The sequence below is a fragment of the Saccopteryx leptura genome, chromosome 4 (genome assembly GCF_036850995.1).
Source record: "Saccopteryx leptura isolate mSacLep1 chromosome 4, mSacLep1_pri_phased_curated, whole genome shotgun sequence".
Classification (NCBI taxonomy): Eukaryota; Metazoa; Chordata; class Mammalia; order Chiroptera; family Emballonuridae; genus Saccopteryx; species Saccopteryx leptura.
The window spans coordinates 37,230,862-37,251,754 of record NC_089506.1 but is presented as its reverse complement, the minus strand read 5'-3'; the positions used below and the strand labels follow the sequence as shown (position 1 = coordinate 37,251,754).

At 42.3% G+C, this 20,893-nt stretch overlaps 1 long non-coding RNA gene across 2 annotated transcripts in view; it reads left to right on the top strand.

The window, feature by feature from the left end:
* The window catches only part of LOC136404092 (uncharacterized), a 120,759-nt gene extending 102,907 nt beyond the window's left edge, over window positions 1-17,852 (top strand). For both annotated transcript variants that reach the window (XR_010751228.1, XR_010751229.1), the window contains exons 2-4: window positions 8,285-8,350; window positions 10,477-10,634; window positions 16,879-17,852. This is a non-coding gene — a long non-coding RNA (uncharacterized lncRNA). The remainder of the gene's footprint in view (window positions 1-8,284; window positions 8,351-10,476; window positions 10,635-16,878) is intronic.
* The last annotated feature ends 3,041 nt before the right edge of the window (window positions 17,853-20,893 follow it).

Sequence of the window (20,893 nt, the reverse complement as noted above, 5' to 3'; positions counted from 1 at the left end):
ATATTTTTCTCTTTTCTCTTTTTCTGGAATTCTTACCATTAGAGGCCATATGATCTCTTTCATTCTCTGATTTTCATTTTTCTTTTCTAGTCTTCTACCTAAACCCTCTCTTTTGATCCTCTTTTCTTGGAGAGTTTTTTTTATGCGTCTTTCATTTCTTCTATTGATTATTTTTTCAGCAATTCTCTAGAGAAGAATTTTGCCATTGCCTACAAGCATACCTGGAACAGAAGGGGACTGAGAGACTCACTATTCAAGGTGTAAACTTTCACTTACTCATTCTATTTTCAGTACAGTTCTTCTCCCTTGCTCTCTGCTATGCTTGGTGTCCCACATTCTGGTGCCCCTTTGTTTCAGCTTTCTGCAGATATATCTGTATGGTGGAGGACAGATAGCTACTGGGTGGTCTGTATAAGGGAGGGAACTTTCTCTCCCAACAGCTCTCTATATGGACACCAACCAATCCATTTTTAGTCCCATTACTTCACCAGCCTTTCAAAGAACCTGGAATTTCAGTTTCTGAGCCGTTTGAGGGTTCTATAGTAAGAATTATTAGCTTGTTTCTTAGGACACCACACAGTTTAAGCACTGGTTTTAGGCTTCTTAAGTCTATTTACACCTCCTTTTTATTTTTCTTTTCCAAAAGTTTAGTGTTGTTCATAAGCTATTGCTATATCCTCTCCTTTCTTATCATTTAATTCTCATGTTAATAGGGTTACCAGAAGGAAAAAAAATGCATTTGCCATAATCACCAAATATAATCAGAATTGCCCCCTGCTCTTACCATTATACAAAAAGGTTTCTGATGGGTGATGGTTCTCCCTTATTAGAAATCCTGAGACTATCTCAGTGGCTTTCCTTCATTGGCTTATATAATCCATTTTAAAGTTCTGCATTGCTAATCATATTGGAGTTTTCTCTTTCTTCAGGTCTTGAACATTTTCTGTTTTGTCTCACAAAATGCTTTTTGCTTTGCTTCTCACACTGATTCCTTATAGGAAAGTAAAGTTAGCTTTAGTTCTTCAACTTCCTTCTTGTCTTAACATTAAGTGACACTATTTTATAAAACACTGGGCTTTGAGCACAGTCAAATGAACACATATAAGGAGAAATAAAAGGTAAAAGTGAAATTCTAAAAATTCAAAATACATTATATAAAATACATTTTGCTGAGCTTTTAAGGAAAAACTTAACTATGATGTACATTAGAAGTTGGACTTTCAGGCATAGAAGATAGGTTTGGATCTACTGATTTCCAGCTTTTTCTCATCTCTACCTCTGAATTCACAGTTTCAGATATGTATGAATGCTCATTGAAAAGTTCCTGATTGGTAAGGTTCTTATTTCAAAAGATGAAATGTCCCAGTGCCAGTTGTGATCGATTTTAATTTGCTATTATGGTTTAAAGTTACCTATGACCCTACCATTTCCCTTTTCCATTTGAAAAGACTTTATCTATGTGACGTGGGGAAAAGAAAGTGAGGGAACCCTCCATAGAGATGAAAGGGCCCTTCACACATCTGAGCACACGGAAGAGGGAACTAACTGCACCTGAGAACTAAGTCAGAACCTGGAAATGGAAGTATTCCTGCAAAGAGGACCTGTTTGAGTTCTTACAAAATTGGAACTACGCATGACAACCACCACACCCACCACCATCATCAGTGACAGCATCAGAGAAATTATTCTAAAATCAAACTCACTAGGCATAATCTCCTGCAAAGAGACTTTTAGTTTGATTTACAAGAAACTCGGTAGTTTAATGAGTAAGTCGCTAGCTGAAAGCATTAGCCTTCTCATAATTAAGAGTCAGTTTTCTTATTTAGTGCTGAAGAAGTTCATTAAACAAAGTTTCTAAAGTTGAACACTCCTTTTTGATTTCCTTCTTGAAGGCCTGCAACCTTGATTTTCATAAAATCATCTCCAAAGGAGAAGACATTTTATAGAGTCAGTGAGTGCAACTGTTACCATATATTACTTATAAGGAAAAAAGGGACTAATGATCCAGAATGCTAATATTAGTTCACTTGTAAAATGCATTCTGCCAATATAAAAGGGGAATGCAGTCAGCTGAGATTAAGTGTCTTTGTTCTTACCATTAATTTATCAGTGTTTGTGGAGCAAGGTCTTTCAGAGATGGCATCCATAGACACCTATCATCTAGAGTCAGCCACTCAACAGATAGCACCTAGTGTATGCAAGGTTCTAGCATACAGAAACTTGCCATTTGGAATCATCTCAAAGTTGTAGTTTGTTTTCAATAGAAACAAGTAAATATGGAAAAATAATGTTCTTCTACATTTAAGAGGAGCATAGCTGATGGATGCTAACAGAAGAGACAAAAAGAATATTAAATATGTCTACATTATGCCTGTAAAATTATATTGACTGAAGTGTTAATATTTAGTTTGGATACTAGTATTTTTCTCTAGCATTTCTTGAGTAATCATATGCCAGAATCACCTGGGATGTTTTCTAGATATATGGATCCCCACTGAGGAATAGATATCCAGATTTGATACACCTTAATTTGCGGGTGGGTGTGTCTTAGAAATCTTCATTTCTACTAACTCTCTGTTTTGCCCATGAAACATTATGTTCTCAATGTGACCAATAAAATGAGAAAAAAAAATTCCACTTGGATTTTTCTAGTGCAAAAACTACTACATATGGAGTCACTGAGTTATTCTAACCTTTGGCAGTTGAAGTTGAATTAATTCTTTTAATATTAAAAAATTAGGTTTTAACAAAATTGACTTTAAGGCCATAAATAGCCTCTTAAGACCTTCAAAATGCACTATGATCACTTGGACTTTGGCTACTATGACCGAGGAACCGCATTTTTTAATTAAAATAAATTTAAATAGCTACACATGGCCAGTGACTACCATACTGAACAATGCAGATGTTGACCATTTCCATAATCATAGGAAGTTCAATTAAATTGTCCTCTTGAGTAAGTAAATTGGGTCCAGTGGTACTCAACTGACTTTGAGAGTAACTGGATATGTTCATGAAGTTCTTTGGCTTCCTTGCGGGAAAGCTACTAGAGTAAAAAGAGTATTACTAGTCGTGTAATGCATTTTAGGCATGGAGACAATGCATTTTGTATATTGCCTTATATTTATGGGTAAGACAAATTGTGATGGGAAAGTTTACAGATGAATAAAAATATTTTCTTTTAATTGTGTTTTAGTTCTAGAATATCCATGTTTTTTTTAAAATCATTTTTACTTCTCTATTGATACTCCTCATTTGTCTGTACAATATGGTCATATTTTTATTTAAATATTTCAACCTATTTATAATGGTTGTATTCAAGTTTATTGTTTCTGTCATTGGTCTGTTTCTTTTAAATGATTTTTTTCACATTTGCCTGTATCTTTATATGGTCAGTGACTTTTTTTTTATTGTATGCTGGGCACAGTGGATGCCACATTGTTATATGTCCAAATGTTATTGTCTTCATTTAAAGAATATCAAGTTTAATTCTGAGGCAGTTAATATATTTGCAGATCAACCTGATATTTTGAGCCTTGTTTTTAAGCTTTGTTGGAACACATTTGGAATCATCTTCACTCTAGGGCTAGAATAGATCTATTTTTTAAGGCTTACCCCTTCTGAGGTATCAATTGAGTGCTTGGGTCATTGGTACTTGGTTGTTTCCCAGTCCCATGTAGGTTCTGGGATTTCCATTCAGGACTTTTACTTCTCCTTGGTAGTTGATCTTTGCCTGCCATGTCAGAGCCTTGACTTTTTTTTTTTCCTTAAGTAAAAAGTGGGGAGGAAGAGTGACAGACTCCTGCATGTGACCTGGCCAGAATCCACCTGTCAAGCCCCCTACTGGGCAATGCTCTGCCCAGCTGAGGCCATTGCTCCATTGCTCAGCAACCAAGCTATTTTAGCACCTGAGGCAAGGCCATGGAACCATCCTCAGTGCCCGGGGCCAACTTGCTCCAACTGAGCCATGGCTGTGGGAGGGGAAGAGAGAGATAAAGAGTGAAAGAAGAGAGGGAAGGGTGGAGAAGCAGATGGTCATTTCTCCTCTATGCCCTGACCGGGAATCAAACCCAAGATGTCCATATGCCAGGCTGACACTCTACCACTGAGCCAACCAGCCAGGGCCCAGAACTTTACCTTTAGCATGCAGAGCCAACCACTCAGTCAGAGACTCAAGGGGATACTTATGCAGATATCTGTAACTCCATCTCTGTGTGTTTTTTATATCTTCCCTACAGGTCTCTCTTTGGTCCTACTCTCCAATCTCTGACTCCTCAACTCAGAAGGACTGCCTTATTTTGCCTGGACACTCCACCATTGCCTGATGGTGTGGGGAGTGCCTCAAGGCAGAAAGCTGGGCAATCATGGGGTCCACCTCATTTTTTTCTGTTCATAGGGACCACAATCCTGCACTGCTTGTTGTCCAGCATTTAAGAACAGTTATGTCATATATTTCACCCACTTTTATAGTGCCTTAATAGTAGAACATCTAGGTTAATTTTCCATTATGGCCAGGCATACAAGGGCAGATTAAAATTAACTGTCAAACACGGTTGGAAGAACTGCCAGAACTTTTTAAAAACTTAAATAGTGGACTTTCCACCAATCAAGTAAATTTCCCCAAAGAATAAAATACAGATAAGTTAGATTACTTAGATATTTTTTAGGATTTAACAGACTAGGAATCTGTCACATAATTTCATGAAGTTCTGTTTGGACTAGGAAGCACAAGACTTTGGTTCTTCTGGATCCATGGCACTTGCTTGTCTAACCTTGGTTCCCTAACTGTTTGCAGGGTAACCTGGGACATCACGGCACACTCCTAGAGGTGCCTCAGGATATTTCAACTTTTAAGGGAGACACGGTGATATTTGTTATATTGTGGACACTGCATAAACCACCAGCCTGACGTAGTTTGCAATTTTACACTAGATTGTGCCACATTCTTACAACAACATCATTATTTTTGTGAAGCTGAGTTTGGGGAAGTTGCTGAAATAAAAAGCAAGTACCACACAAAAATCAATGGAGAATGTGAAATGAAAGTAGTGATAACCAAATCTGATTCCAATAGCAGGCACACATGCCATTAGTAAGAAATCATGATTATTTAAGAATGTAATTAAAATAATACTTTCCCCCTTCAATTTACATGCATTATTCATTTTTTTAACTGAGAGAAGGGGAGATAGTGAGACAAACTTTCACATGCACTTCGATGGGGATCCACTGGCAACCTCCACTAGGAGCCAATGCTCGAACCATGCTCGAACTAATCAAGCCACTGGCTGTGGGAGGAGAAGAGAGAGAGAGAAGAGGGTGAGGGAAGGGAAGAGAAGAAGATGGTCACTTCTCATGTGTGTTGTGACGGGAATCAAACCCTGAACGTCCACATGCTGGGCTGATACTCTATCCAGTGAGCCAATGGACCAGGGCCAACATGTATTATTTTCCAAATGGCTACAAAGTTATTAGTATATAAGGATGTTTTAAATAACTACTTAATAAACAAAACTAGTAGGTATTTGTTTGTTTGTTGTTGTTGTTTGGTTGAGGGTTCTGTTAAAAAATTACTGAGACACTAAGGATGCTATGAACTGAGAAAGTTTAGGAACTTCTGCTCTAGAGTGTTAATTGGTCCGAACATCACTATTTCCACCTGCAAAATGCAGGCATTGCATTAAATTGTCTTTAAGGTATCTTTCTATTCTAATGTTTTAAGAATCTGTGATTCTATATCACTATAAGTGGTTCCTAAGTGATATAATAAATGTAGTATGTTAATTGTGTCACTTCTGAAATCAGAGAGAGCTTAGAAGAAATGCTAGAATTCCCAATTTGTCTCTGAAGCAAGAGTTCCTAGGACTCCAAAGGGGAAAAAAAGAACTGAAGATAGATCTATGAATGTTTCAATTGGATAAGAACCATGATTTTATAATCAGTTCAAATACCCATATCAACATGAATGAATCTAGCATAAAATAACACTGTATTCACCCAGAACTCTCCAATACCTTTAGAAAAGGGGCTATTAACCTGGGATCCACCATGAAAACCTGGGATGGAAGAACTCCATGTATAGAATTCAGAATGTCCACTGACCTTGGACATAACAATATTTATTTTTATTAACTGTGAGCTGAAACTTAGGATTTTCTTCAGCTATGAATGAAATCAACATACCACACAAGTGTTAGCATTACCTGGGACTTTGTCACTAATTGAAATAATTGGTATTTTTGTATCACAGTACAGTTTTTGCAAATATTTCAAAATAACTTCTATCTTCCCAACCACTTTGAAATCATATCAGAGTTTAGACCTGCTACACATCTTGTTACCTAGTACATTATTGAGGGAAATTATTACTATATCACAAAATATTTTATAATACTTTGATATCTACATTTTAATGTGTTGTTTCCTTGATAATCTTAAATATTAGTTTTGACATCGTGGAGAACTTGGAACATACATAAAAGTAGACTCAGTGATACACAGAGTCTCACATGTCCATCACCCAATATACCCCCACATTCTTCTCAATACTGCATTATCTTGTAGTAAACTTTAGACATTATATACCGATTTCATCTGTAAATATTTCAGTATGTACCTCTAAAGTATAAGATGATTTTTTCTTGAAATACAACCATAATACCATTCCTACCCTTTAAAAATTATTAATTTCTTAAATATCATCAAATATCCCAACAGTGTTTAAATCTTAAAGTATCTGTAAGTATTATAAATTTTTTAGCTTTCTTAAAAATAAAAATTTAGATTGATTCACACTTTCAGTTGGTTGATATGTCTATAAGTCTCTTAATTTATAGATTCTCTTCTCTCTCTCTCTCTCTCTCTTTTCTTGAATTTATCTCTTAAAATTTGGGGGCAGGGAAATCCCGTCGAGTTTCCCGTAGTCTAGGTTGTGAATTGCATCCCTGTGGTGTAGTTTACCATGCTCTCTTCCCTCTGTGTCTCCTATAAAATGAGAGTGGGATCTAGAGGGTTGATGCCATAAGAATTTGGGGACAAAAGAGGGGCTGAGATTAATTCTGGTTGTCAGTGGTTAGCAGTTATTGATTTTCAGTGTTGAGACCCATCAGGGGTCTCCAAACTTTTTACACAGGGGGCCAGTTCACTGTCCCTCAGACCATTGGAGGGCTGCCAAATACAGTGGTCCTCTCACTGACCACTAATGAAAGAGGTGCCCCTTCCAGAAGTGCAGTGGGGGCTGGATAAATGGCCTCAGGGGGCCGCATTGTGGCCCGCGGGCCATAGTTTGGGGACACCTGCATTAGTTAATTAGGGGTTACAAAAGAGTTTATTTGAATTCTATCATTCCTTATAATCTGTCATCAGTATTATTTCTACAAGAAAAAAAATATGCCTCATAACAATGTGCTTACCCAGGGGTAAAATTATTGTAGAAAGTCAGAATGCATGTGCTTGGTGCTTTCCCTGTGTTTGCTAATTTTCCAAATAATACATTGGTTCCTTTTATGCATTTTATTTTAGATATTTAGAAACATTATCCTGAGAAGGAGTTCATGGGCTTCACCAGACTGTCAAATGGGTTGATGTCATAAAACAGTTAAGAACTCCTACTTAGACAATTCCAGAAGATACAGAAGTTAATTTGAGCTACCCTCTAGAGCAGGGGTTGGGAACCTATGGCTCATGAGCCAGATGTGGCTCTTTTGATAGCTGCATCTGGCTTGCAGACAAATCTTTAATAAAAAAAATAATAACGTTAAAAATATAAAACATTCTCATGTATTACAATCCATTCATTTCCTACTGCTAATGTTCATGGTTGCGGGTGGCTGGAGCCAATCACAGCTGTACTCCGGGACAACACCAAATTTTTATTGGATAATGCATAAGGTACATGGGTTGTGGTATGGCTCTCATGGAATTACATTTTAAAATATGTGGCGTTCATGGCTCTCTCAGCCAAAAAGTTTCCTGACCCCTGCTCTAGAGTCTCCCCAACCATTGCAGTAGCCAATTTCCTCATCTCCCACAGCACTTAATCTTTCTCTCGTGCTTTCTGGAGCTTGGTGAAATTCCACCTTATGTTGTATTGTGAAAGATATATGCATGTAAATCCCATAGTACTAGCTATAGTGTAAAAAGAGCACTAGTTTGAAGTCAGATGCTACTTACTAGTTGTGTAAATAAAGGCAAATTCTTTACTTCTTTGAGCCTCAGTTTCTTCATAGGGAAAACAATACCTATCTTAACTAATTTTTAAAAATATTTTATTTATTCATTTTAGAGAGAAGAGAGACAGAGAGAGAAGGGGGGAACAGGGAGCATCAACTCCCATATGTGCCTTGACCAGGTATGCCAAGGGTTTTGAACCAGGGACGTCAGCCTCCCAGGTCTACACTTTATCCACTGCGCCACCACAGGTCAGGTGGAATAATTGTTTAAAGAACTAAAGAGGGAAACATTCTTGAAAGATTGAGACATTGTTGGTCCTTTCCCTAAAAGCAGATGACTTGTTAATTAGATCTTTGGTAACGGCCATAGTTAGAAGGAGAAGAAGAAGAAGAAGAAGAAGAAGAAGAAGAAGAAGAAGAAGAAGAAGAAGAAGAAGAAGGAGGAGGAGGAGGAGGAGGAGGAGGAGGAGGAGGAGGAGGAGGAGGAGGAGGAGGAGGAGAAGAAGAAGAAGAAGAAGAAGAAGAAGAAGAAGAAGAAGAAGAAGAAGAAGAAGAAGGAGAAGAAGAGGAGGAAGAGGAGGAGGAGGAGGAGGAGGAAGAAGAAGAGGAAAAGGAAGAAAAAGAGAAGGAGGAGGAGGAGGAGAAGAAGGAAGATGAAGAAGAAGAAGAAGAAGAAGAAGAAGAAGAAGAAGAAGAAGGGGAGGAGGGAAAAAGAAAGAGAGAGAGAGAAGGAAGGAAGGAAGGAAGGAAGGAAGGAAGGAAGGAAGGAAGGAAGGAAGGAAGGAAGGAAGGAAGGAAAGAGAGAGAGAGAGAAAGAAAGAAAGAAAGAAAGAAAGAAAGAAAGAAAGAAAGAAAGAAAGAAAGAAAGAAAGAAAGAAGAAAATACTTATTATACTGTGAGATACCCATGATTTAGGGCCCTAAGTCACAACACATGCCCACCCCCTCACCTCTCTTTCTCTCTCTCTCTTCATTTTTCCTTTTCTCTCTTCCTCTTGTTTTTTTCTTTCCCTCTCCCTTCCCTTCCCTCCTTCTCCTTCCTGCTGCTCTTTTCTCTCCTGCATGAAAGCAGCTCTGGCTGACAGTTCCAGAGTCTGTCACTAAACAGGGGTACAGGTACTGGCACACACTCCGTGAGAATGACAGCAAACACGTATACATCCCTCACTTTGGGCCAGAAGTGATTCTGTGGTCTGCAGCCTGAGTCCGGGGCTCACGCTCTTAACAGCCCTCAACCCTGCCCCCAGAAACCGAGGTCTGGATATTTCCAGACTTTTCTCTCAGCCTTGTCAGGGCATTTCCACGACACTTATTCCAATGCCCATGAGAAAAGTCCCGGCTTTAAGAAATCAGCTGAGATCTGAGCTCCTTTGTAATTCCATTCATGGTAAGCAAAAGTGAAACATGATCGTTTTACAGAATTAGAGACTGGAAAAAGCTCCTGATTCGAAAGAACCATTTTTTTAAAATGAATTTGTATGCATAACATTCATTGCAGTTAGTGATGGTGGAGTCAGTGACTAATAAAAATGTCATTTTCTATGATTTTTATAAATTACAGTAAATATGCCAGTAATCACCCACATTAGCTGCTGAAATGCAGGCAGCCATCTGGAGTAGAGGCCAGGGGACCTCACTAAAGCCTCATGAGGTAAGCCCCACAGGTGCAAACTGACACCTAGGAAAACAGTAGTTAATACCTGCTAGAATTTGGAGAAGGGGGAAATGTTAAAATAAATGTATGTCAAGCAGTCAAATTTGGACTTCTCATGAGGATCTGTCACGTCAAACAGGAAATAGCTATAAATTACTTGTAATGGTAAAAATCTTGTCATTTATAACCTTTAAAGCAATGGGCTCATTTAACAAATCAACTCATAGATCATAATCAAGGACAGTCAGCCTGGGTATTTATTTCATTTTTAATGTGTAGAAGCCAGGGCAAGCCATGCAGGATCCACAAAAGACCCCAGAGCATCCCATCAGCTCTCAGAGCCTTAGAATGAGCAGAAGAGATAACTGCTTTGGGCCCAGGTGATGAATACGTCAAGATATGAAAACCCTTTCTGCTCCTAAAAAGAAAATTAAGACATAATTGGAAATGTCATGTCTGAGGTAGGCTCATAATGAATAGTTCCAAATAAATCCCACCATTATTCTGTTTATTTGTTTTACTTAGAAGCTATTTGAAGTCATTGGAGCTGAAAGTACGTTGCAACATGCCAAGCGTATTTACCGTATCTTGTAATCATCTTGCTAACCAGTTCACAGGCAAACAATAATTGGAGTTCTGTGTTTATTCCAGATACCTCAATATATACTGCCCACTGATAAGAAATCCAGCTCAGAGACAGTTTGAGAGAGGCTGAAATGCCTCCATGAAGGTGTTCCAGAGGTGCGACTCAGAGAGATGAGCACACAAAGACATCTATCTGCGTTATTTGAAGATTCAGTGGGAACTAGGTATTTATGACAGAAATGCTTAAAGAAGTTTACATGCACTGAATAAATATTTGATGTTCATTGGTATGGGGGGGGGGCGGGCGATCTGAAGAGAAGAAACAAGAGCAAAGAACAGAGCCATACACCAAAGTAATCACTCACTTTATAGAGAGAAAAAGCCCCAAGAAGGGAAATTGTGTCATCAGCTACAATGTGGAAAGACAAAGTTGGCCTCCAGAAAGACAGTAAGAGTTGCACTCTATCCACCTTCCTTTCATCTTACCCTGGCATCTCTATACTTCCATGTTTTCTCCCCAACCCAGCTCAGTCAGTACTTAGCTCTGCCAGGAAAAAAGTGCCAGGCTGCTGTGACTTGCTACAGTGTGGACACCACTTGAGTGTGGGTGTAGGTTTGGGCACACACGTACATTCACACATGCACTCACATGTAACATACAGCACAACTTAGCATGGCCTGGCCATGACAGCAGCCGTGTCTAGAATCTAGGTCTGTTGGTTGGGTAACTTGTCCTGCCTATTTGCTTTTCCACGTTCTGCCAGGGTATATTCTAGTGGGGTGAAAATCTACCTCTGTCCAAGTACATGAACTAATTTTCAAAGAAAGCACTGACTTTAATCTTATTTTTTAATTATTTATTTACTGATTTTTAAAGAGGAGAGAGAGTTAGAGTGGGGACAAAAGAGGGAAGGAGCAGGAAGCATCAACTCCCACAGGTGCCTTGACCAGGCAAGCCCAGGGTCTTGAACCGGCAACCTCAGCCTACCAGATTGACACTTTATCCACTGCGCCATCACAGTTTAGACCTAACTTTAATCTTAAAAAGAAGTTAATATTTAAAAATTAGCTTCAACTGGAAAGTAGTAACTGGGTCCTTACACTTAATTTAAAAAAATAATTGTTGATCTTTCTCTGAATTTAATCATGTCTTCATAATGCTGCCTAGTTTCTGTTGTTTGGTTATGACTGTCAATTAGGAAAGAGGGGTTTATTGAAAAGAGCATATATAGGTAAAGAATTTAGGCACTACTTTCCCTTGATGGTGAACCTTTTTATATATAAAAACCGCCCACTTTTGCAGTGCTTGTCAACCTGGTCCCTCCCGCCCACTAGTAGGCGTTCCAGCTTTCATGGTGGGCGTAGCAGAGCACCCAAAAGGCACCACGATTGGCCCACCATGAAAGCTGGAACACCCATTAGTGGGCAGGAAGGACCAGGTTGACCAGCACTGCAAAAGTGGGCAGTTTTTATAAAAAGGTTTGCCATCACATCACTACCTGCTTAGATAAAAATTATTCTGTGCTTCAGAAAGAAAAGCTGATTCTGAGAACCAAATTATCTAAATCAACAACCTCCAGTCTGGGGTATCAAAACCAAACCACACTTAAACAAGCCTATATTATTCATTTCACTTTTGCCGATGCCAAACATGTATGTGTTACATGTTGAGTATTTATTTATTTTTTTGGAATTCGCATGTACCAAATAAATTAAAGAATTGGAGTTCTTTCTCTACACTAGCTAATTGCTAGAAATGTGAGCAACCTACATCTTTACCCTCAATTGCTAGATTATTACTGATGAAAAAATATTTGTCTTTTTTTCTTTTTCATTTTTAAATGAATTGAATGAATAATGGTGTCAATTCTATGTTTTTAAGCTATGTATCTGTGTAGAGCTTGTATTGTATGTGTTGACTATATATTGCAGTCCTGTAATTCTTTTTTAAGTGCACCATGACTTTATTTTTTTTAAGATTTTATTTATTCAATTTTCAGAGAGGAGAGAGAGAGAAAGAGAGAGAGAGAGAGAGAAAGGGGAGGAGCAGGAAGCATCAACTCCCATATGTGCCTTGACCAGGCAAGCCCAGGGTTTCGAACCGGCGACCTCAGCATTCCAGGTCGATGCTTTATCCCACTGCGCCACCACAGGTCAGGCCAAGTCCTGTAATTCTTAATGATGAGGATACATTCTGAGAGATGAGTTGTTAGGTGATTTTGTCATTGTATGAACATCATAGAGTGCACTTACATAAACCTAGATGCTCTAGTCTACTACTGTAATTGTATGTGCGTTACTTTTATACAACTGGCAGTGCAGTAGGTTTGTTTACACCAGCGTCACCACAAACGTGAGTGTGCATTGACTAATACAGCTACAAAGTCACTAGGCAATAGGAAATTTTCAGCTGCATTATAATTTTATAGGATCACAGTCATATATGCAGTCTGTCGTGAATGAAACATACTCATGATGAGCATGATTATATTTTACATCTGTTCATTTTAAGCAAAGTTGTTTTCTATGGAGTAATGGATATTTTGAAAACACTTTTGGGAAAATGGTATGGATTCATTATTCAATAACACAACTAGCATATTGTGTTACCTTGATTCTAAGACACACATTTTTAGTTTTATCATCTTTGGAATCTAAATACACCATTATCATTAGTGACAACTTACAATTATAATTGGCAGGCTCTTGTCTTTTATAGTGCCATGTAAAATAAAAAATATATTTTACAATAATGACATCTTAAGCCTTGTTGAAAAGAAAATGTCCATGTGTGTGGTAGTAACCTGTAGATAATTTCTTGTCCATATAGTCTAGGGCAGTGGTCGGCAAACTGCGGCTTGCGAGCCACATGTGGCTCTTTGGCCAGTTTAGGAGTAACCTAATTAAGTTAATAACAATGTACCTATCTATATAGTTTAAGTTTAAAAAATTTGGCTCTCAAAAGAAATTTCAGGCATTGTACTGTTGATATTTGGCTCTGTTGACTGATGAGTTCGCCGACCACTGTAGGGTGAAGAAAACTGTGCCAAGGATCACCTGTTCTTCCCTAATACTTCTTTATGTAGGAATTATAAGTTATATCCTAAAACTTCAGCATGGCTCTTTTTATTCTAAAACGCTATGTACTTATAATAAATACTAACAATGAGTAGTTCATACTAGATTGCAATGTGTATCTGACAGAGGGTTCCCATTGCCTTGTCCATCACCAACTGAAAAAGTTACCAATGAAAACTCGAGAAGCCTCTCAAAGGATGATGCAAGGAGACCAGTTTTCTAATTCATACCAAAGCTGGTGATGAGTCACAAGAAAAAGTACCATTAAATGGGATTTAGTTAATATTTTAAATTTCAAGTTGAACTTACAAATGTGCAACAAAATACTGAATTACCTTTATGCTTGTTTTCTGGAAACTCTACAAGGCAATTGTTATAATGCAAAAGAATCTCCGCCACAGACCCCTCAACCATGCCACACGATAGCTCAGCCTGAATTCTCTTTATGTCTATTCTCATAGCCAGAAGTCTTGGAGAGGATTGAAAGCCAATTTTAAATATTAGGTCAGTTTGAGGTGATGTGGGGACAGTAGACAGAAGAAAAAAAATATCTTAAGATTTAAATTTTTTTAATGACAAGAATTCCAGACAGGAAAAACAGACATATTGGCTTAATGTTCAAATGCACACCTGCCTCTTACCACAAGCTTGGTGGTTTGTGGAATCCACAGAGTCATATGCATACATACATATAGAATATGTATATTCATTTGTTATCTGGCAGAGAAGTCATTGAACAGCTGAGGCTGGTATTCCTTCACTTTCAGCCCTCTACTCTTTACCTCATCTCATGTTTTTTGGGAGCATTACTTCACCATCCCATATGTGCGATTTAAAGGGAATTACCTATTACTTCAATTATTTGTCCCTTATCAACTGATGTTACACTACACGGATTTGCATTGAAAAGACACAAAGAAAGAGCAAGTCATGGCACATAGCCAAATAAAAGAGTAATGTTCTGGTGCATTTAGCCTAAATAATTTACTGCTATATAAAAGTGGAAAAGTGGAAGGTGAACCCTTTGACCAGTAAATCTCTCCTGCCGTGAAACCCTTATCTGGTCCCCTCCAACATATTCCACACGAGGAAGCCATCATCATTGGCTCTGGTTTGTTATTTGTAAACCTTGATCTTCTGCACTCGGTGTCCTAAATATGGATAATTAGCATCAGTTTATCACGCTTCTGCATATTTTCTCTTCTCTCCAAACATGCATGCTTCTATTGGCTGCCATTCTGCCACAGAAGATTATGGAGACAGATTGCAGAGAATGAATGTGCTAAACGAGATTAGGAAGGAATAGAAATAGCAACTTGGCCAATAAATTCCTCGTGAGAGCCTTATCATACAATTACACGTTGATTTGTTTCACACTCTCCCAGCCTCTTAATCCAATGCCCCCACCAAGAAGAAAATTTCACTAATTTCTGAATTACTGCATATTCTCCTGACTTGTTACCGAGAGTAGTTGGAAGGAGAAACACTGCTGAAAACAACATACAGTATTAAACTTTATAATAAAAAATTAAACTTTAAACATCAAACTGGGTAGTATATTGGGATGTTTAAAGTATTTTAGCACCTATGAATAAATACACAAAACCCTGGCACAGAGAGAGATTTAACTTCTCTTTGAGCACCAAATTCTCTCAATGTGCCACTTTTGGGTCAGAAGTGTATGAACAGTAAAACTCCTTTGCTCTTAAACAGAACTATTTGAGATGTTTTAAAACAGGATAAACTATTCACTCATTTTTAAAAATTATTATTATTACTGACAACAGTCATGATGCCCCTGAGTGGTTCTGGGCTTATCACTTGACCTTTTTGAGTACAATCTCTTCCTCACTCAAACAGGCCATTTCAGATGTTACAGCTTCTTCTATCAATATGATTTTTGCCCGCTCTTGGTTTCATGAAACACTGTTGTTGCACGGCATCCACAGGGGGCGCTCTCCTCTCCTTCCTCTGCCTGTTAATATTATTCTCCCCAGAGCTTTGTAATAAATTAGGTGTTCAAAGAGTCCTATTAAGCCTTTCCATCCACCAGGAGACTACTTTTAGCACAGAGCCGCAGTCAGACATTATGTTGCACCCACAAAAGCAATGTGCTAGGGCCAGAGAAAACCCTGCAGAACTGAAGTGATGTTTACTAGAAGGAATGGAAATCCAGATCCAATCTTTAAAATGATGTAGTGGTGCTCTCAGAAGAGGAAAGGCTTCAAATTCGTGATAGGAAGGATTGTAAAGAGTTTTTATGCATCAATCATGATGTTGCCGTCACTTTCTCTTCCCCAAGTCATGTCTATTAGGATTCTCAGAAGAGAGCCCTGTGCACAATCTGGAGAAAGGATTTTCTATTTCAGACCAGCTTCCAGGTTCAGAGAAAAAAATTGGATACCATTCATTCAACAAATCTGTGTTCCATGTCTTCCATGGGCCAGGCACTGTCTTGAGATGGTGAACTGTACCCACATCCAGAAAGAACCCTGCCCTGGACAAACTGACAATTACAAGATGCTGGTATGTCTTGTCTAATGTTGACGAGCATGAGTTTGCCTTTTGCAAACTGGCTGCTCTATTGGCCGCCAGGAATTTCTTTATGTGAAGAGAAAGCCAGCCTAGAACCTGCTTCCCTCCATTTACCTTGATAGGGTAAGAGGGACAAAGGGGCCTGTAAGAAGCCCTGGGAGGGGCTTGTCTGAGGGTCCTAGATTCTGCATAGGCAAGTAGTAGCTCAGAGAACATCCATCTTCCTAGAATTCCTGCCAGGTACACCTGCCATAAGGGGGCAGCCACGGCTCCAAACTTCCTGAACCTCAAGTTCTAAAGTCATCTGTCCAGGAAAAAACCAAAACCATCTTATACTTTTGTAGAAGTTCTACTTTCCCTGCATCCTCCTCCTCCAAATCCACTGAAATCCAAGTCACCTGTTAACTGGGGACACGGGGCCTGCTGAACGGGATGAGGGTGACCTAGAGAATGGATAGGACTGGTTTATTGTTGTGTTTCCTAGGAAAGGTTTCGAGGGCCTACTCTAGTGCCGATGTGGCATATTTTCAGGTTTGGTTTCATCTGACTCCTCCACGCAGGCAGGGTGCACACCTAGAGATGGACAAGAAGTCTCCAGGCAAGAGTCTTGCTGGCGACTTGGACTGGGAAACCAGCTACCAGAGATGGAAAGGCCTCCTCTCCCCTATGTCTTATTTCCTAAATGAGTGAGCCCTCCTCTCCCCTATGTCTTATTTTCTAAATTAGTGAGCTAAGTTTTTTTGGGGGGGGAGGGGGCAGTGAGAAGGAGCCAAGGAGCCGTTTGCCATTAATCTGGGAACAAACGACTAACCTCGGTGACTGGTATTTTTGCTTTTCTTTTCTCACTTTTCTCAGTGTGGGGAAACGGTGGAGCCCGCGCGGAGCGATTGTGAGGGGCTCTGCTGGAATTTGGCAGCGCGGAGGCTTGGAGAGCAGCCCCATGCTGGCTCCTATTCAGCGGGCCAGTTTTCCTCGAGCTTTGGAAGTTTCACTCAGCCGTGCACTCAATGGCTTCACAAAGCTGATTACAAGCTTCAGCGCATTCCTGAAGGAGCCAAAAGCGACGCAGGTGCAAACGAGCCGAGGGAGCCCCTTATCCCGGTGACAGAATGGGACAAGCTGGGAAAGGCTTGGACCACACAAATCCAAGCTCACCAGGCAGCAGAAAGCCTGCCTTGGGAACCGGGGGTCATTATCCGCCCTATTCAGCGGGGCTGGGGCGGCTGGCCCGCGCGGGAGAGTCAGGGCGCGCCTGTGGGAGTGGAGACCTGGACCGGCCCTGCGGCCGGGCTGGGGCGCTGGACGGAGGTTTGTGCATTTGCACCGAGAGCGTCAGTGAAATCGGGGCTCTGATGGGCCGTATCAACACCAGTAGAGACACAGGGGGAAAAAAGAGTGCGGAAGGCAACCCGGTGCGCGGACAGTGCGCAATACTTGGTCGCCCCAAGTTCAGGCTGCACTACCCTGCCCACCCCGCCCCATCCTGGGGCTCCAGGTCCACGCCGGTCCCACGGCCACGGACAGTCCACTCGGAGTGTCTCTCTGTGCCTTTTCTCTCTTCCATCCCGCCTTTCCCATCCGTCCTTCTGGCAGTGAGTTCCCACGGAGGGCGACCCGACGCAGAGATCGGGGGCGGCAGGTCACAGGACTGCCCTCTGGAAGTGCGCTGGGCGTGGCGGGGGACTGTCGCTGCCCGTCTAATTCCGTGGCGGGGGAGGAGGGCCGATCCGCTCGCAGTAAATGAATGATGTCTCGGGATCGGGCTCAAAGAACGCAAACCAGGCGCTGAGGGCGGCGAAAACAGAAGGGCAGCGCTGCGGGGAGCGCGCGGGAAAGGACGGTTGCCCGGCGGGATGGAGGGGGTGGGCGTAGGAGGGACGCGAGGCGGGGTGGGGGCGGAGCTGGCGCGGGGCGGGGGGGTCCCCTTGGGCACCCGGTGTCTGCCTGGGAGCCCCGCACCGCCTCCGGGCGAGCGCAGCACTCGAGACTCTGCGTGGGGCCGGGCCTGGGTCTCGCTCTCGCGCGCCCCCTCGCCTCTGGCCCTGCCAGCCGCGCGCTGAGCCCCGCTGCTCCTGGGGGTCCTTGCGGGCAGGGCGCGGGCGGGCCCGGCGCTCACGCCGACGCTCTTTTGTCTGATAACTAATTTGAGTTAATGCGATCTTTATGTAAAGCTAACAGCGGATAATTGTCTATTTTCTCGCCAACAATCTCCATCACAATCACTTATCTGGAAACCTGCGGTTGGATTAATCGTTATATTCCCGAGATGAGCGTCGCTGCAATTCATAGCGAACAAGGGTGGGGACATGAAAACGCTTCTCCCGCGCTTGAGGGGCCGGGTTCGGGCCAGCCCGGTTATTTCCCGGGACCCGGTGTTCCCGGGGTTTGGTGCCAGCGGTGAAGCTGCAGGGCGCCTTTCCCAAGACTGGCTTTCCTCCGGTGGGTGGTGCGGGGGTGCCGAAGGCGGAGAGAGGTAAAGGAGGAGGGGAAGAGGAGGCGGAGGGAAAAGAAGAAGGAGCCCGAAGGAGGAGGAGGGCCGGTTGCATCCTGGGTCTAGCTGGGCCCGAGCAGGCCCTCGGCACATGGTGACGCCACCTCCGGGTACGCCTGCTGAGGACCTGCCAGTTTCAGACCGTTTCTTGATCCGAGAGAGAGGAAGCTCCTATTCCCTTCCCCCCCGCACACCCCCACAGTTCCCCCCCCCCCTCCTCTACAGGAAAGGTGCTTCCTCCCCGTGGCTGATTTCCTCGAGCTTCAAACCCTACCCCACCCTCCTGTTCCCGCCTTAGGTCCCTCCCCCAAGATCCCTATCTCATGGAACCCATCTTTGCAAATCATTGGCACTATTTACTCTCCCGGTGATTGAAATCCCCAAGAGAAAAAACCTTGGGGGTGCAGACTCGTCCCCGTGCCACAATCCCCCACGGTGCTCCTGTGTTTAGGGGTAAAACACGATGGCAGATGAAATTGAGGCCTCTGGGGAAAAGGCACTTGTATGGCAAAGATTCTGTCTTTCTGAGCTGAAGTCAAAACATGAGTGTCAAGTGGAAATCCGTGCGGTGGAGGTTCTCTGCGCGTGTGACTTCGTTGTGCGCAATGAGGTATAAAGCGATTGACTGCTGAAGCCTGGTGCTGTGTGTGGCCGGTCACTTAGAGCCAAACTATTAGATTCCGTTTACTTCACAGCTCAGATTCGCCAGCCAAGGGAATCACCACCGCAACTTTGCAAAGTAGTGTTTCTGAAAAACAGCAAACTCGGTCTCGATTCGTGACTGTACTCGGCCCCACAGAATGGAGCTATTTGTTTCCTTTTGGCACCATAACTTAAACTTCTATGAGTGAAAGAACACAGCGAAATAAATGCCATAAAATTACTGGATTTTTAGATAAAGAAGGACCCCAAATTACCCCCCAAATAGGGCATTGTAAATTCCTGTTAAAATCTTTAAGTCTTCAGTATTCCCCTCCAACAATTTGATGGGGTCTTTAAAAGCAAACAAGTAAATCCACCCTCCGAAGTCAGCTTTGCCCCAGCTCTTGCCGAGTTTCCCAGAGCTGCTTTTTGTTGTGGCATTCTGGAATCATCCCACTTCATCTCTCACCTGAATCTTGTCATCTCGGCCATCTTGAAGTGATCTGTGAACAATGCTGATCCTTGCGACAGACCCGCTGGTCAATCAGGCAGAACAGACTATGCAAATGGAGTGGAGAGGCGAAGCGCCCGGGGACACTGGCGCCCATTGTCTTGGGCATTTCAAAGCGCAGAGCAGCTGCGCAGACTTGTCGCCTCGGACCCTCGGTTGCCACACTAATGTCATCATTGCAAAACATCAGATTTTGAAAACTATACACTCCGAATTCATTAGCAGCCTCTGGGCAAAGGTTTCTCTTCTTCATGACAAGTTTCAAACTCCTGATCCCCTTCTGTTGGGAGGGAAGGGGAGGGGGCGGGATTTTTGCTAGTGACAACCGCTGCTGATACCTAATTTCCTTTCTGGCGGATTTGAAAACTTAAAAACCCGTCCTTGGGGTTCTGAGCTTGGACCTCTGACTCAAGCAACTCTGAAATGTGAGGTTTTCTCGTTTTCTCTTCTGTGTTGCTTGCAAGTTTAAATTCACTGAGGGCAGCTAACAAGTGGAGTGAATTTAACAAACACACTACCTTTTGCTTTCATAATAACGCCAGTGAGAGATTTTGAATTTTTGTTTAAGCTGAACTCAAAACAATACATGTTAGAGCAATTGTGCGCCCAAAGCAACCAAGTTAGTTTACACCAGGCAACAACGTTCCTCAGCAGCGCGGTTGCAAACAGCTCACCAACTTAAACTGCCCGTGGTGACACGTGTCTTAGAGGTTTCTGTCATCGGCCTCCCGATTGCTGAGATGAGGAATCTTCTTCTCCACCGCCCCCCCCCCCCCCCCCCACACACACCTTCCAGGGTGATCTCGTTTTTTCTAGAAACAAGAAGACAGGAGGATTGCGGCGGGAGCTCACGGCCGCTGCGGGCGAGGTGGGCGGTGAGCGCGGGCGGGGGAGGAGTTGGGTCCTGCGGGACCGCACCTGCGGGCGCCCGAACCGCTGGGCGCGCGGGCCGCCGAGACCCGGCGGCGCTGCGCGGTCCTGACTCCCGGGAGGCCCCAGGGCTCCAGAGCAGGCGGTTTTCCTCTCCCATCAAGCCCGTGTTCTCCCCCAGACCCACCGATCTGTGTTAACGTGTCCTTCCTCTGCTTCTTTACAAGTTCCCCTGTTCTCTATTCTCTCCCTACCTCGTCCCTGGGCTGGAATTTTTTTTTCCCAGGAAAAGGCAGTCAACACGAAAAAAGCCACCAAGTTCATTCCTAGCCTGGAGCTGAAAAATTAGCGTCGAA